We start from the raw sequence: 12,976 nt of genomic DNA, 5'->3' as shown, positions 1-12,976 counted from the left end.
GGCCAAAAAACTTTAATTCAACTTTCTGCTATTGAATTTCAGATATAATTAGGATGGAAGGAGCGACAAGTCTATATTGGAAGGGTATCCTGAAACTTTTTGCATTGTGTGGTTGTTGTTTTTGTGGTTAGTATATAATAACCTGTTTATTTTATTTTTCTATGCGAAATTTGAGGAGAAACAGCCATTTTTTGGAGACACCCTTCCACGACAGGGAAAGACTTCTATTTTTAACTTGTTTACTCCAGTTTGCAATGATAGTGTCACTCAACTCCTATTCTGCTGGGCTCTGTGTGACCCTCAATGAATCAAACATAGCTTGCAAGACTAGATTCACTATATTCCTGAACCCAGTGACAGTCTTATTTCCAGCCATCGAGGAAGCAGGGGGAAAGTTATTTACTGAGGATGGTGGACAGAGGAAGATTGGACATCCCTGATCTGTCAAGGACGTGACTTTTGGCCGAAGCACATCCTTCACTTTTATTGCATTGTCTTTGGGGCCATTTGGCATGAGGATATGGGATTGGGAGGCTAACATGGCGCACTGCCTTCATTTAGCACTGTCTTCCCCTGCTAAGTTTCCTGGACAGAGATAAAGCCCAGACTATAACCTGTGGAGTCTGGAAATACTCAGTCGATTCTTTATTTGGCCTCACTTTCCAGAGCAAAGTGCTGATCTGAGGCAAAAATTCATTAGGCCAACTAGCATGGATGATGCACTATCTGGATGTCTATCACAAAAGTTAAGTGTTCAGTTTTGAAATATCTGTGATAGCAGCTGGCTGGAAGTTAATTGAACACCTGTTTTCCCAGAGAGTCCTCAGAAATCTTGCCTTAACACCAAACTTAATAAACATGTAAATAACTTTTTATATGTGATGTCCTTGACTTGAAATGAGAAAAATAGAAGAAAAAAAAGATAGTAATTGGCATGTAATTGGCATCCAGGTCCCAGGAGGAAACCAAGGTGTGTGTGTGTGTATGTGCATGTGTTTGAGAGCTGGAGTTTTAAGTGGAGAGCAGTCACCGAGGAGGGCACGTGCAGCACCACAGAGATTCACCGCCTGAGGTCCTCTGACGTCAGCTGGAGAGGCTGATGGGAATTCAATACACAGCATCCACACCGCCTAATTTATTCCACAATAAAATTGGCTGCGGCTTGTTTGTCTGCAGTTGCACTGATGGCTCTGGCCGATGGACATCACTGAACTTCACCACAGATTCTTCAGTTAAAGAGGTCTGAGTGAAACTCTTGGAATCTTTTTTGGCTTATTTGTTTCAATTGTAAAACAAGTGTATTCTGTTAAAATACCCTCTAAAAGCAACAATGAATTTAAAACACAATATAGCTAGTTCATTTATTCTGTTATCTGCTGCAGTGGTTTTAAAAAAATAGGACACTGACAAATATACTAAAGATTGGTTTAAGGTAGCTACGGTTTGATAATCAGGAACAAAAATGTCCCAGATTTTCCCCACTTTTAAAATGTGGCCCAAACCAAACTCATTTAGTCCCTTTGCTCAGATTCACAATGTAATATTTACTAAAGTCCACCTCACATATTTATCCTATTCACCATCACCCAGCCTCTGCAGTAAGCTATTTCTATCCATCAAGAACGCAGCCCACCACATTTTCTGTGTACCCGCTGCTGTCATTGTCTACAATTATCTGCACAAAACACTACTGGCTCCAGCTTTGTATTCCACACCATAAATGTGACCATACTATATGTTGCACAATTTACAAATAAATAAGGGAGTCTATTTTGCTGCATGGACATATTCAGTCATTCCCATTCAAAATAAAAAATAAAAAGAACCTCAGAGTAGCTGTGCAAATGCCAGCAGCCCTTCTATGACACTGGCTGTGCTCAGCTGTGGGCTGGGTGCAGGGTTAAAGGGTGAAGGCAGGAGTGTGAATGGTGGGGGGTAGTGGCTCTTGCCCACAGTTACGACCCAGGGCACTGAACATGACCTTTCAACTTGCCAGTGAGCATTAGAAGAGTCAGAGGAGACATTGAGTCCTTGTGTACCAACACTGCAGAGTGTGGCGTGGCTTCTGCCTCTGTTGACACCCGCTTTTATAATTTGTGTCACACAAGCCACTGCAGTCAAGGTAGTTTCCCCCTGTGTGAGAAAAGAGAGCAAATATGCAAAACTGACGGATGACTCTTTATATTAAGTGCAGAGCTGGTTGTCTCTACAGAGCATGCAGTCTAAAGACATATCAAGTATTTTTAGTGTGGAAAATGTACATCTCCAGGCAGATAAAAATGTACTTTCACTGACACATAATTAGTTTCTTTTTGACAGTTAATACATCGTGCAAACATGAAGTTGGGTTAAAATTTAAAGGAACATGTAAATAAATGAGTAGAGAAACATTACAAATGCATAGTAAAGACAGAATCTCAGCTTATATCAATTTTGATCCTCTTTTCCTTTGAACGACAAAAAAAATCAGTGCTACATTACGGATTTTGAATTAATGGGCCCTCTTGATCTACCTTTTTTACCTTTTGATCCACCATAAAAAGTACAAAGCAGTTCCTGATACTTTGGGTCTACAAATGTGTGCCCACTCAGCCTGAGGTAAAGGTAAAAAGGTTATTAAATGCCATGTTATTAAAGTCAGTTAAGGCAGGGCACAGAATGGGGTACCCAGTGGTCCGCAGAAAAAAAAGAAAACATTTGTTCTCTACTGCTTTCAACTTGACCTCATGGAGCACTGAGTGGGTGAGAAGCTGGTGAGGGATTGTGTCATTACCGTGGCACTGACTTGCTCTTCTGATTCTCAAGAGTGCAAGACAAGAACTATTAAGGACTTCAACGGAGGAGGAATTGGCTATTCAAATTAGATTTTCAGAGTGTTCCCAAATGATTATGTTTAAAGGTCACCTGGGCAGGTGTTCAAAATCTGACTTGCAAGAAAGAGTACTTTAATGTACGTGTTAGGGTACTTCCCCAGGGACAAGCTTTAAAATATTGCTCTATTCTTTTTCTGGAAGCACAGAGGTGGTCACCTGGTATCCAAGGACATCTGCTGGTAAGTTTTCATCTCCTTGTTTGTGTGCCAATTTCTGTACATAAAAGACCTGAGCGGATATCGAAAAAGAGAATATGTTTCATGCCTTCACTCCACCAGTAAAGAGTAGGGGTGTCTGGGGTTCATGTAAATGCATATCCCAGTTCAATTCCAAACAGTCATTGTGCATGTTACAAAAAAACAAGTGGAACAACAGAACGACGTACAACTTACAACATTTATTACCTCAAAATACACAAATGCCCTCTAAGATGGGCAGCAGCAGAGAAATATCTTGATGTATTAGAGTTACTCATGCTTCCTTAATTGTATAAACTTGCTGTGTCCCCATATATACCAACACGCACAGATAAACTTCAACACACTCTCTTTTAAATGGACTGTACTTATATAATCCAAATGCCTTTATTGTCATGGCATGGTTATATTACACCTTTAAACAAACTCTGACACATTTGGCATTTAGCCCCTCGCCAGGGAGTCCAACAGATCTCTTCCTCTTCCTTTTCTTCGTCTTCATACAGTGGTAGCAGACAACGTTGGAGCGTTTGGTTTGGAATGATCACTGCTAGGGCTCACACACTAAAAGGTGCATACAAAAAAAACACTTCTACAGTACCTTCTCTATATTCCTTTTTCATTTCACTCTTTCCCTTTCATACTTTTTGCATTTCATAAGGACATACTCAACTGTTTCTTCTGCTCTGCAAATTTCACACCTTCTGCTTTCATGTTTTCACATTATGAATGTTGTTTTCTTTAATTCAGTATGCCCTCCTCACAACCTTGTAAGGACTTTCTCTCTCCTATTCCTTCCCTAATTTCTCCAACCAATAGTCAAACAGATCTCATAAGACACCTGGCTCTTTTCTAGTGTTTTTCCACCAATAGGAATCTTCCACTTGGACATAGTGTTGTGGCCTAAAGGGCATGTTGGTGTTCAAACTCCAGCAGATGGCATCGTTTTGGCCCACAGTTAAACAGTTCATTTAAAGGTCTAACATGACTATGCCATGACAATAAAGGCATTTTAATTGTTTTAAAATAGAGTATCTTGGAGTTTTCTTGTATTTTAATATATACATGTATCCCTATCCAAAGAGCACCTCAAACAAACTCAGTTTGAGTCCAGGAAGCTCCTACCCAAACATTTGTGATGCACTGATAAACTTGGGCACAGTTGTAATGGAAACATGGCTGGTGTCAGAAATTCAGAGATGGTTTTCCCACGTCTTGGTGAACAACAGTTTAGTTTTGTGTGCCAGTTGAGTGCAATAACCCCCTTCTGAGATCACTGGCAACTCTCAGATCAAAAGTTTTGAGGATGGAAGGAGGCAGAAGTGAGTAGAGTGGATGTCTGGAGGTGATGCCTCTTTGACCAGACAATGCATCAAGCAGTCTTAAATGCCCATAGGTCTAAACAATATAAATTCACATTGTGCTTTTGTCTTCCTCTCCCAGGATGCTGCCTTGTACTGTACTGTCCCCATCATGTACTGAACAGCATGTGAACTGTTGCTTTACTTGCCCCGCTAACATCTCTAAACTCCAGCTGAGACAGAGGCCAGGGCCACAGCCTTGGCCTGGTGTTTATGGTCAGATGGAATGTGAACTCCAAGTGAGAAAAAAGAGGGGAAGTTATAATGAGGCATCCCCCCTCTGCTGGTTGTTTGTTTGGACAGACCGGCTGTCTCACAGCACAATCTGTGGAAGGAATACTAATGCATATGACTAATGATTCTCTCTCGCCTTTCTCCCACTGGACTCTCTTCTTTCTCTGCTCCCTCTCCTTTTGCCTCCATGAGGATGAAACTTTTAACTCTCAAGTGAGAGATTCACAATGCATTATTCAGTTACAACTAAAGGGACAGCTGTGACGTGCAAACACATTTTAGAGTATTTAGGGCAAGTTGCGAGTGTCTGACAGAACATTTCCACCCCTTGGGCTTTGTTGAAAGCACCCCCACCTTTACTGATCCGGGTTTTTAATCACTTATTGGTGGGTGGACATAAAACAGTCGTTGGTGTTTGCAGCCACAGAGTAGGCCTGTCTAATTCTCCCCAGCCATCTTAGGTGTTTACATTTCCAAATCATACTTTCTCCAGAAGGCAGTGCCTTGAGGGAGGAACAGGAAGACAACCCAGAGCCGCAGAAACTCTCCACTGGGCCAGATTAAAACCTGCTGAGATTTAACCAAGGATTAGACACCCCCTTTGGCATTAGGAGGCTGTATAAACTGTTTTAAATTATTTTGGTATTAAGTATTGAAGATTTTGCCCTTCAAGCAGCCTAGTAACCACTGTTTGGCCTGATAAAAAGACCTACAAAGAGGAAAAGGCAGACATTTTTTAAAGATCTAAATATATTTCATTGAGTCAGTTGAAGAGAGTTATACTAAAGAACTTGGAGCTTTTTTTCATGCACTTGATTGAATTTCATGATAAACTATGCAAACCCCTCTAATCAGAGGAGTTTGTCACCCCTGTGCAACATAACCATTAGCAATCCAATTAGCAGTGGGATTGGAATAGAGACACTAAGTGGCAGATAGTGTTCCACAGTGATGCTCACGATCAATTTAACTTTCCATTTAACATCAGTGGCCACATCCGAACAAATCCCTGCATCCCTGTGAGCGACCTACTACCGTGTGTGCCTAAATGCTTTCTCCCCATCTTTTCTTTTATAACACTGTTTATGCCTCGCAAGCATCAAATTCTCTCTGTAGAAATGATTATAATACTTCTTATAACTCTATTGGCCGGGTCGAATCCACTCCTCTTGGCTACAAAGCACCCAAAGTGTGGCTCTAAATAAAATGAGATTGCATTGATTGAGCCAATAGATTACAGCATTTAGGTGGAACTTTAGGGGTGTATTGGCTCTTATTTAATAGTCTCCTCAGGGTTTACCTCTTTGCCATTTAACAAGGTCCTGCATTGGGGAGAAAGTTTTCAAGTTGATACCTAGTGGCTTACTTTTATTTCTTTTGTACCTGTTACCATCGTCAAAAGAAGCATTCACAGAAGAATGACCAGTTGCTTATTATTATGACATTTTCTTTAAGCAACTACCATATAATGTATACTCATATAAAGCAGCATTGTTTGTCCAGCTCTTCGTCAGACTGAGTTTTGAGCTTTCCTCTAATGACATGGTACGTGACAGGGACAGGATTGTCCCTCAGTTCATTAGATGAACACAAACACTACACACTCCCTGTGCTTCACACTCTGAAGTCTGTACACACATAAACTAGGGGTGGGGGAGTACTCTAAGGACTTGTATTCCCTGTATGACATTGCTAAAGATGCACAACGACGGCGTCTATGTCCAAAGCTTTAAAATCATACACTGCAGGAACCATTTAAGCTGCTTGTACGATAATTAAAAAGCATATATGCAAATATGCTACTTATTTACAAGTTGTATAACTAGAAACCGCTCTGTTCAGTATTTTTATATTAGCAGTAAGTCAAATAACTAGTGTATGTGTGAAAAAGTCACTAATAATGAAGAACCCACAGAGACTTTGTAGTTCCCTTCAGAAGCTGTAGGGAAAACCTACAGAGCTTTTTAGCATCTTTCTACTCAATGTTTTGGTGTTACACCCCACAACATCACTATTCTGACTCACTTTCATCACTCTCATCAATTGGTTCCAAACACAGCTGTTTTCAATGAAAACTTTTTTTTTTAAACTGACCTTACACTACTTCCCCAGCACCAAAAGGCAACGTTATCAACTAGCTGGTGAATATTGTGCTGAAGGAGAACTGAAAGGAGAGTGACTATTGGACTTGTCTGGCAGACACAAACAAGACTCCAAATGAATGCTAATGCTCCTCCCTGTCTGCTCAAAGTGCAAATAGTCATCTGTTTGCTAACATTTTGGCCATTTAAACTTTATAAGGTAACATGTTGTGTTTATAGCTTGTTGCACAGGCCAAAAAATTCTATATGGCTGTGGATTAACATTTTTGCTGACCATTATTCAGTCAGTGCATTAAAATGTTAGATTTGTCATTGTTTGTTTACTTCTATTCCAGACAGCAACTAATATCCAAACATTTCTGTATGCTATGAAAATCAATTAGCACACTCTTAAGATGTGCTTATGCGGTGTGCAACATTATCATTGTCATGAATTGAGTTAATTGATTGAGTGCCGGAAATTGTCAACACACAACAACAATTAAAAAAAAAAAGGGCAAAAAAAAATGCAGACCTAAAGTTCTCTTTGATTGAACTGGAGTTTAAAGACACCATATGAGATATCTATCATATTTCAAAATGGATGCCTGAAATGATAGACAAAGTACTTCAAAATGTCCAAAACATGAATTAATTACTTAATTTATTAATTAATTAATAAATTATGGTTCTCCACGTGATAGTAGAGTGTGTTGTACTAATTAGGCCAAAACTCACAAAGCCATTACCAACATTACAGCTGTTTACTTTCTCAGTAGGTACAGTACCAAACTATGACCTTTGCCCTCTCTTCTTTCATATACCATCAGGCCTGGGGACAGTTTGTTTGTGTTTGTCCGTGTGTGTGTAAGTGTGTGTGACTGGTTGTGTGACAGAGTGGGACACTAATGAGCTGACTGATTACAGTAGGAAGCCTCTGGGTATCATTAGCTCTCTGAGGTTCAATCAGCAGATCAAGCCGACAGCACGGCAGTGAGATGCAGGTCACAATTACATATTTGTTTTCCCCTGGATAAAAGTAGAATTGCTAAAAATGTATACCTTTTTTAAGGTGCAAAGCTACACAGCAGAAATCTACCTGATCAAAAAGAAATTGAGAGATTCACAGCGTGCCACAACACCCACACACACATACACGCACACACACACACACACACACACACGACTCGTGCATTTGAATTCCACTACAAAAGGCATTAGTAGCGGCGTCAATGGGCTCCCTCGGACAATGGGGACCAACACCACACAAGAGGAACATTGTCTCATCGCCAGCTTAGAGGTTTTCCGGACAGCTTTTGATTGTCTCGGCCTTCCCTGTAATGAGATAGCTGCTTAGCTTGACGTCTCCATGAGAATGTCTGCTCCACACATGACTATTAACCCAGCAGCCTCAGGAGCCAGGCCCCTTGCAGTCACAGCTCATGGCTACAGCGGAATAAAACACTGACTAAAATTTCAGTGGCCAGCTCAGGCAATGTGATTGTGAACATCTCTGCATCTACTTCAACTAAGTATTTTAGTAGTTTTGGGCATTATTTTATATGTCGCAATAACAGATTCTTGAGCTTTGGGGACTTTGGTAACTTTTCTACAACAAGGGGAAGCGGGTAGAAAGGCAAGTGTTAAGACAATCTTAAGATCCTAAGATCTTTTAAGAAGACAACAGTTTAGTCAGATCAGATTAACAAAAATTAAAACCTCTTTTTAGAGATTTATGTCACTCAAAGTAATAAACCCTCAACGGACAGGAAAACCATGCGTACATCAAATACAGTTGGTCAAAATTGAATTAGGGTGTTGGTCAACCAACTCTGCCATAATCTGTCTGTCAAAGTTCTCATTCGTCCAGGTCGTAGTTTTCTCTGTGAGAATTGAATTGAAAGCAACTGGACTTGTTATATGTCTGTGAAGACGTTCCGCCTCTGGTCCAAGGGGCTTCATCAGTTCATGCATGTCTTAACTACTCTGGGCTAGTGTGTGCCAAAATGTTTATGGACATTTTGGGAAATAATTTTACAATTTTACAGTTTTCCTTCACAGTACTATCACATTTCATTTGTAAAAACAAGTACAACACAATAAGTGCCTTGGAGGAGCAACTATAAGACAACAATAAGAAAGATGGATGAATACCATGAAAATTAATTATAGGTTATGATAAATCCCATTAGATTTTCCAGCTCTACTTTCCTGCTACTTTTGCGCTATGACATCTAGAACTGGATGTAGTGAAGGATCGTTCCTTGACAGGCCTCTCTCCTGGCATCTTTCCCCTCCTCTTTTCTTCTATTCCTCTCTTTATCCTGTCCTCCCTTTCTTTGGAGGCCCTCTGGACCCCATCAAGGCTCATTCTGTTCATCCCACATGTGAGGGGTCAGTGCGTACCCCACAAGAATAAACCAACCACTCAATGTGAGGATCTTTGTGTATGTCCTCATCCCCCTACCCTCTTGGTTTCCCTCTCTCTCACTTACTTGTGCCCTATAGACCAGAATTGGCTCCATTCACTGCGCTTCCCTCCCCCCTGGAGCGGACTTCTCAGGGCCCTAACAGCGCAATTCTATGCCTTATTGCTCCAGCTCCCCTCCATGGAGAACAGTCTCGTCAAAGCATTTGTGAGGACACTGAAGGAAATGAACTGGCTTTGTGTTTAGTCTTGACATATAGGCATTGATCACGTGGTGAAGTCTGTGGGGCAAGCGTTTTAACAAGAGAAAGGGCAAAATGTGTAAAATGTCTCTGAAAGGCCTCCAAGTGGCCATCTTGGAAGGAAAATGCCAGAAACTATTTAGAAATGAAGAAGTTTTATGAGTATGGCCCGACTGGCTGTCATCCAGCTTAATCCACATTGTGTTCTGACTTCCTACGGACCAAAGCTGGTCTCTCAAGCTCATCTCCACCTCATGTTTAATCTCCCCCAGCTCTTTCATTAGGACCACACCATGTGTTGATTCTAAAGAAATGAAGCGGACACCTCATTTCGAGCAAGAATGAGCCGGGGAAAGCTTTTGTCTACTGCAGGAATGCCCATAAGACAGAGAGGAACACTGTTTGGTCTGACTCGGGTTGCTATACCAGGGCTGAAGAAAGCCATGGCAACGCAAGCAGAAGGTCTGCAGGACCTCATAGCGCTGATACAATACAGCAACTCAGGGTTTGTCATTCCAGTCAGGCCTGACCCAAATTACAACATCCTGGGAAAAACTGTCCCACTTAAACCAGCACACATGCACAGACATACTTAATTGGGCTTGCATATATTTAGCTGATAGCGATAATAAAGAAAACATATGGATGTTTCAAGTCTAATCACTGAGGAAACGGTTCATTTAATGATTTAACACCATAGTCCAAAGCCTATGGGTGCTGGATTATTGGGACTTTTCAATTGTTTACCCAGCATGTCTACAAGCCACTTTCCCATCTGCGGTTATAATTCTCAGCATTTTAAGCTTAATAGTCTTATGTTTTCATATGTTTATTATCAACAGCCCCAGGGACAAATCTGCTTAAAATGGAAAGAGCAACACAGAAGCGATTAGGACCATGTTTACCGAAGCATTTTAGTTTTACTGTTTCATATTTTACGATAAGACAAAATATCAGGGAAAATGCACAAATGCAAAACATTGTTTTAATCACCAGAGAAACCTTTACTGAGTTTCATGAGGAACTTTACCAAAAGTTCTCTTGCTATGAGATTTAAAAACAATATGAACACAACAGTTGTTGTTGCCAGTTCTGGAAAACATATAATCCCACCCCTCCAATATACACTCAGATACAGTACACACTGAGAAAAACACACCAAAAGAAATGGCCTTCACCCCATCTGTACTACCAAGTCTCTCTGCCCAGAATACTGTTTAACTCCAGGCTCCAAACTTTTCTGCTTTCCTGGCTGCTCACCTTACCATCGTATTACCCCTAGCCCACCAAAGCCCATGCATCAATAAGTGTGCACCCAGAAAAGAAAAAAATCCACTTACTTTGGAGGTCTGGTAGTTGTATATCAGAGCTTGAAGAAGTAGTTTCTCTAGGTTCTTTTCATCTGCACCTCTGCCCTGCTGCCCTGCCTCTCCAATACTATTTCTCTTTGTGGGCTGAGCATACGATAGCTGTGTAGTTTTTTTTCTTTTTTCTTGTGTTGCATGGGATGAGGGGGTGGAGAAGGAGAGTTGGTAGGGTGGGTGTTGAATGCCGGGTTTCCTGACTCGTGATCAGGAGCTCATTACCCTCAAGGTCACTCCAGGGAAACCCTGCCTGGCACTCACTGAGACACCAGAGAGAAGATGTGAGATGGGGGATGAGAGAAAAAGAAAGCGAATGAGCAGTTAAGAGCCAAAGTGCCTGGGACATCCATGGGGACAAGGAGAAAGAACTTGGAGAGAGAGAGAGGAGACGGGCAGATACATATAAACAGACAGAGAAGGGAGAAAATGATCCAAATACCAAAACAAAGACTAAATGTGACTGTATGTGCTTTGGACCGGCCCCCGGAGTGAGCAAGCTGGCAGCAGCAGAGCAGTCAAACCACATGGAGTTATATAAAATATCTTGTTGATCCATGGAAAAGTGAGTCCCACCACAACAATCAATAGGATATTGACAAATACCAGCTGGGCTTTGGATTTGTTTTTCAGCTTTTTACATGGGCCTGCACTGCAAAAACCACATGTAACGAGTCATGTGAATGACATCTGATTATCTCATGTTTATGTGGAAGTTTTATTTTTATTTCAGTGTTAGGGTTTGGGTATTATATCGTTTAGAAGTGAAGTCAAATCAATTCATGAATTTGATTTTTTTTCTTACTTAAAACACATTTACAGATATATGTTTACACAAATAATTATTTACATATTTATACATATTTAAATGTTTAATCAGCCACTTTAGAACAGTCACAGTCATTTGTAGAATCTGCCGCTTTGGTCTTTGGTCCTCCTCGCGTCTGATTGGTTTGTTCAGCCACGTGGGACTTAGACACAGGTGTTGTTGTTGTGAGTTTGATGAAGTGTAGGGAACAGTAAAGTGCTGCTGAGGGCAGTTATATGTCTCCACCCTGCTGTTTCTTCTCATAAGGAGTTATCGAACCACCATATATCAAACTCATTTATTTTATATGAATTATTAGAGCTCAGACTAACCATTATTATTATTATCATTATTATTATCTGTTTTTCTTATTATTTGGTAAATCATTTAGTCCATAAAATTTAGATACGGTGACAAATGCCAATCGGGCCAAAGTGAGATCTTCAAATTGCTTGCTTTATCTGAGCAACAGCCCCAAACCTAAATATTTTAAACTTACAATCAAATAACACAAAGCAGCAGCAAATCCTAGCATATGAGAAACTGGCATCGGCTTAAATTGTCTGATAAATTGATTATCAAAAGTCATTGGTTTATGCTAAACTAACTGATAAGAATTCAGCACTAAACAAAACACCACAGTCCTACATGATTACGACTTGGAGTGACTCATTTATCACGAGAAAAGTTTTTTAAGTTATAATGAGGCTAGTTTAAACTGTCAGACTTGATATTTTATTAAACCTCACACTTGTTTGTACAACTGCAGTACCTATCTAAATCTATTTGTCTCTTCCTCTCATGTTCCTGGTTAGCTCTATTATGGCTCATTTGTGGCCAGATATCCTTTTAGAGGGAGTGCAGTAATATGCTGTGGGTATACTCATGGTGTTTTGAACGGCAGATGGCTGGAGATGACCCAACAGAGCAGCCCCGGTCCTCTGCCGCAGCTGGACAAGTCTGGATTGACAGATTACAGCACACACAATCAATAAAGAGTACCATTAGTTCTGTCCACAAAGCCCTGCACACAATACTGATGTCATACCGCCTCTGTAAACCCTCTCTGTAGTCCACACACAGAGAAATGGCCTTATATGTCACCTTATAAGGCTGTCTTTTCTTGCTTGGGTTATTGATTGAGTGCCTGGCACGACTTCTACACAAGAAAAGAATGCCTCACAGTGCCAAAAAGCTAGCTCTTTACCTCATAATTGTTATATAACCCATTTTGGAGCAAGAAACTGCTGTTCAGGTGTTACTCAGAGTCATTCACAAAGTGATTATAATGCACTATTTCAGTAATTTAGTGGTCATTTATAGGTGGATGCACATTCAAGTACTATTACACAATGAGATGGAACATAATTAATTCAAAGAGAGGGACAATA

At 40.6% G+C, this 12,976-nt stretch overlaps 1 protein-coding gene across 1 annotated transcript in view; it reads right to left on the bottom strand.

Annotated features, from left to right (window-relative positions):
* Window positions 1-10,844, bottom strand: part of ptn (pleiotrophin) — a 40,568-nt gene extending 29,724 nt beyond the window's left edge. The window contains exon 1 of the mRNA XM_053313903.1: window positions 10,757-10,844. The gene's annotated coding sequence lies outside the window, so the exon portion shown is untranslated. The remainder of the gene's footprint in view (window positions 1-10,756) is intronic.
* Between the last annotated feature and the right edge of the window lie 2,132 nt (window positions 10,845-12,976).

This window comes from Scomber japonicus, chromosome 23, assembly GCF_027409825.1.
Source record: "Scomber japonicus isolate fScoJap1 chromosome 23, fScoJap1.pri, whole genome shotgun sequence".
NCBI classification, from domain to species: domain Eukaryota; kingdom Metazoa; phylum Chordata; class Actinopteri; order Scombriformes; family Scombridae; genus Scomber; species Scomber japonicus.
This window is presented reverse-complemented; position numbering and strand designations above follow the sequence as displayed.